A 5,429-nucleotide genomic window follows, 5' to 3' on the forward strand; every position below is an offset into this window, starting at 1 on the left:
GACCCCCCTCTCTTTTACTTGTTTATTTCATTGTTTATTTTCAAATTTCTCAAACTATTTTTTTCTCAAAATTCAGCTTTTCTTTCGTTTCTTTTCACTCCATCTATTTGCAACCTTTATGTGAAAATCCCCTCTTATTTGAAGCCTCATTTGTCTATATGTTATTTGTACCTTAAAGTCACAACAATAGCTTGGCCGGGAACCACACTAGTGGATTCTGAGGGGTGCCTAACACCTTCCCCTTGGAATAATTTCAAGCCCTTACCCAATCTCTGGTTATCCAAACAAAAACCCTTCTTAGTGTCCTAATGCACTTTAATTATTAGGTGGCGACTCTTCACTTCTCTTAAACCCAATCTCCAAAAGGGAACGAGTTGTCCTCCCAAATGTCATGAACCCGATTTCGCAAGAAAAAGGGGGCATCGACAGCATGGCGACTCTGCTGGGGATTTCTTTTAGGCTTTTACCATTTCAAGCTATTACTGTGACTTTACATTTCTTATGTGCCTTTATTTGTTTAATCCGTTTAAGTATTTAACTCCTTCTCCTACAGCAAACACTGACTCGTTTCCTTGTTTCTTTCCTTTATTTCTTTTACTGCTTTCCTTTATTACTGTTTTAAATTATGAGGAATTATTGTAATTATCGCTTTTGTAACGTGCAAATACATGACAACTTGTTTTAATTATTGCATAAGCATGTTTCAACATCATATTCCACTCGTGCCAAAAAAAATACCATAGCAACACTTATAATGAGTGGTTGCGCTCTTTCGATATTATCACCCCCTAAATCCGGCAAAGGCATATTTGAGGTAAAACCAGTCGATCAACGGTGTAGTCGACAGTTCCGCGCCTTTCCCTCTTGAGTTGTCCGCTCAAGGGTACCAGTCTAATACCCCATAGAAACCTTACTCTGTTTAATTGTGCATGCATCATGGTCAAACCTAGCCGAGTCAGTTATGCTGTCCGCATAATGACTTTTTAAGATAGCCTTGTCCAAAGTCCACTGGGTTTCCCCAAAACCCAAACGGACACTACCACGTTTTGTGCATTTATTTGGAGAACTAAATGCTTCTATGCCAATTATTGATATTTAGTAGTCGAGTCTGGTGGGGGTAAGGGCCTAACCCTTTGTCTTGCAGAAACATGAGGCATGAAGTCCCCAGATTCGGCATGGTCACCAATATCCACCCCAAACTGCTAAACTGGTGGGAAGATCTTCATTCCAGTGATCAAGCTCTTGTCGGGAAATATCTAGGAAATCTACCTTCTCTTTTGGAAATTCAACCCAACGACAAAATCATAGAAGCCGCCACTCTGTTTTTGTGATAGGTTTGTGTTTCGCTTCAGAGATATTGAGATGACACCATTGCTCGAGGAAATAGGAGGACTGGCTGGTATACCGTGGGAAACTCCGGGTTTATTGATGCCGGAAAATCGCAAGGGTAGAGGTTTTCTCAAGATGATGGGTCTAAAGAAAAATCCAGACTTGACATGTTTGAAGGAGTCATACATTCCCTTTGACTACTTGTACGAGAGGTACGGTCACAGCAAATCTTACCGTACTTATCCTGACGAGTTCGCCCTTACATCATTGGGGCATATTCATCGAAGGGTCTTTGTCTTCATGTTCTGTTTCTTGGGGATGATAGTGTTTCCAATGAAGAAAGCAAGAATCCATACCAGGCTAGCTATGGTCACCAAAACTCTAATGGAAGGAATTGACGGACAATCATTCAGTCTTGTGCCAATGATCATTGCAGGAATATACCGAGCCCTAGAAAGGTGTCAACAGGGGGCCAAACATTTCGAGGGTTGTAATCTGCTACTTCAACTTTGGCTCATAGAACATCTCCAAAGGGGTGAGTACCGACAGGAAATCCATCGAAGGGACTGGGACGATAATATCGCCTTTCATCATCCAAAGCGAATGAATTATATGCCCAACATGTTCGCCCAACCGGAGAATGCTAGAGAATGGGTCGAACTCTTTGATAACTCGACTGAGGACCGAGTACAATGGATGTTCGAGTGGTTCCCTACTGAAGAATTCATCGTTCGATCCAGGGATGCGCCATTTCTGATACTAATCTGTTTGAGGGGGACCTACCCTTATGTCCCTCTCCGAATTATGAGACAGGCTGGCAGGAAGCAGGTTATACCAAGGGTCAACAAGATGAGTCACATCCGAGCTGACTTCCAGAATAACGATAGTCCGCACAGGTGCCAGGCTCAGCATATGTGGCATTGCAAAATTGTCTTGGGAAAGGACAGCATTGAACCAGACAGATACCATGCTGGTTAAGCATGGCGTCTGATTTCATGGATAGATTCAGGTTCAACACGGAGAATGCACCAGATGTGTTCTATATCCAATACTTGAAGCAGAAACCCACAGAAACCTTCCGCGAGTATGCCACTAGCTGGAGATCAGAAGTTGCTAAAGTCAGACCGGCCTTAGAGGAAGAACAAATGAACAAGTTTTTCGTCCGGGCTCAGGACCTACAATATTATGAGAGGCTGATGCTGATTGAGAATCATAAATTTTCTGATATCATTAAGCTAGGAGAAAGGATCGAGGAAGGCATCAAGAGTGGCATGGTTACAAACTTTGAAGCCTTGCAGGCTACCAATAAGGCGTTACAATCTTGTGGCACGTCCAAGAAAAGGGACGTAGGCGCTGTAATGGTTGCACAGAGAACCAAATCCCCTATCAAATACCAAACCTATCCAATGCCTCCACCCACATATCAACCTACTCCAAATTATCAAGCACCCTCACCCACTTACCAAACTCTACCACCCACTTATCAATCAGCTCCACCTCCCGCATATCAGCCCACTTCACCTAAATACTCCCAACCGGCACATGTTTACCAAGCCTACAACACCCAACCATCCCACTATCAATCACCTCCCTCACGTCAAAACTTCCCTAGACCACGACCAAATTTTGACCGCAGACCTCCCAAACAGTATACCGCCATTGCTGAACCAATTGACAGGCTGTACGAAAGGCTCAAAGCTGCTGGTTATGTCACCCCTATCCCTGCTATAACCCCCGAAAACCCTTCTCATTGGATCAATCCAAATAAATCCTGTGCATACCATTTCGGCATGAAAGGACATACCGTCGATGAATGCCGCTCTTTGAAGGATAAGATCCAGACTTTGATTGACAATAAGATCATTGTAGCAAAGGAGCCTGCTCCAAATGTCCGCAATAACCCTCTGCCAGACCACAAAGGTGGAGGTGTTCACATGATCGAGATAGAGGATGATTGGGACCCCAAGAGATCAATCGGTTTAATCACAGAAAGCGATGATCCAAAGAAGCCAGTAGTCACCCTCAATCTGATTGTGGTCCAGATTCAGCCTTCCAGGGACGCCGAAGTAAACATGTCCATGCCACTCGAGTTTAAAGCACCACCCTCTGCAAAGACGCCAGCGCCGATTGAGGTTGAGTTTATGTCACCAGCAAACACACCTACACCCTTTGAAGTTGCAGTCTTACCACCTGAGAAGCCTACTCCGTTCGGGGTAAAGATAGCCACGCCAATTCCGGTGGCAATGTCAGCCATAACACCATTCCATACGAAGGCTATACCATGGGACTACACGGCCGAGGCCAGAGGAAAGGGGAAGGTCAAGTTCGGGGAAACCGTTGCAGCACAAGGTATGACAAGAACCGGCAGGGTTTATACCCCGGAGCATTTGGCTGAATCTAGCAAGCAGGCCTCTAGTCAGCCAACCATCACTGAAACTGGGCTCGACGATCTCTGGAGAAAGATACAAGCCAAATAATACTCAGTCATTGATCAGCTGAACAAAACACCGGCACAGATTTCTATCCTTGCTTTGTTACAAAGTTCCGATGCAACAAGAATGCCTTGTTAAGAGTGCTGAGTGAGGCATATGTACCAAGTAACATCACCGGCGGAGAGATGGCTAACATGGTAGGTCAGGTGTTGGAAAGTCACAGAATCACTTTCCACGAAGATGAGCTGCCACCGGAGGGATTGAGTCACAACAAAGCATTGCACATCACTATGCAGTGCGAAGATTATTTTATCACCAGGATCCTGGTCGATGCGGGGTCCAGTCTTAACATTTGTCCGTTGGTAACACTTAGGACGTTGGGAAAAGGGCTGCATGAAATCAAGGACGGGGCCATCAACGTCAAAGCTTTCGACGGATCCCAAAGGTCTACTATTGGGGAAATTAGCTTGTATTTGCAAATGGGGCCTACTTGGTTTGATGTTGATTTTCAAGTGATAGACGTACCAGCATCTTACAATCTGTTGTTGGGACGACCATGGATTCATGCCGCTGGGGCCGTAGCGTCAACACTACACCAGGCAGTGAAGTTTGAGTGGAATCACCAAGAGGTGATCATTCACGGCGATGATAGCAATCCCATATACAGTCGCCAGACCATTCCAGCAATTGGAGGAAGAACAAGGATAGGCGGGGAAACTTACCACCACATCGAGCGAGTCAGCGCCGTTGACAAGGATAAGTGGTGGGACAACAAAATTGAAAGCATATTGAACTGGAGCGGGTATGAACCTAGCAAGGGACTTGGAAAGAATCTCCAAGGAATCGCTAAGCCCATCAAGCTCAAGAAACACGGCACCACCTTTGGATTGGGGTATGAGTATACCTGGAAAGAATTCAACTAATGGTCGCCACCCTGGCGCAGTCCTTACTATCCATTGGAGCAGCCAATACTCTATTTGGATCAGACCTTCCAACCGGCCGAGGTTATCTATGGGTCAGAAGAAGAAGCACTGGCAGCAATGAGGAATTTGTTCCTAGAAGACGATGATATGGATTGTTGTGTCATTTTCGAGGAGGAGGGGGAGGAAGGACCTTCCATACAGGCTGTAAGCAGAGGAGCATGCCTCGATAACTGGACCGTCAGAACAACCAGAGCCCGGCGAGCCTCGGGGTAGCAAGGCTGAACAAGCATCATGCACTATTTTATTAGTTTACTTTCCTTTCGCATTTTTATTTTTTGCAAGAAAGAGCTCCAATGTTCGAAACATTTATGGAATTTATCAAAGCATTTCAATTTTCTTATAAATCTTACTCTTATTATTTTCTCTCATTACTTTACTTATACAGCATTACTATTACTTATCTTGATGAACCAATGACTGTGACATGCAACGAGACAACGCAACAGACGGGCATAGATTCAGAGGAAGACGATATACCGGAAGAGATTGTTAAAGAAGTTGAGAATTTTGAGAATAGACCTAAGTCCAACCTGGACGAGACCGAAATCGTCAACCTGGGAGATGCAGAAAACATCAAAGAAACACGGATCAGCATTCATTTGTCACCATCAGAGAAGGAAGAATATACAGAGTTTCTAACAGAGTATGAGTATATATTTGCCTAGTCGTACGACGACATGACTGG

Source organism: Nicotiana attenuata, unplaced genomic scaffold, assembly GCF_001879085.1.
Source record: "Nicotiana attenuata strain UT unplaced genomic scaffold, NIATTr2, whole genome shotgun sequence".
NCBI lineage: Eukaryota > Viridiplantae > Streptophyta > Magnoliopsida > Solanales > Solanaceae > Nicotiana > Nicotiana attenuata.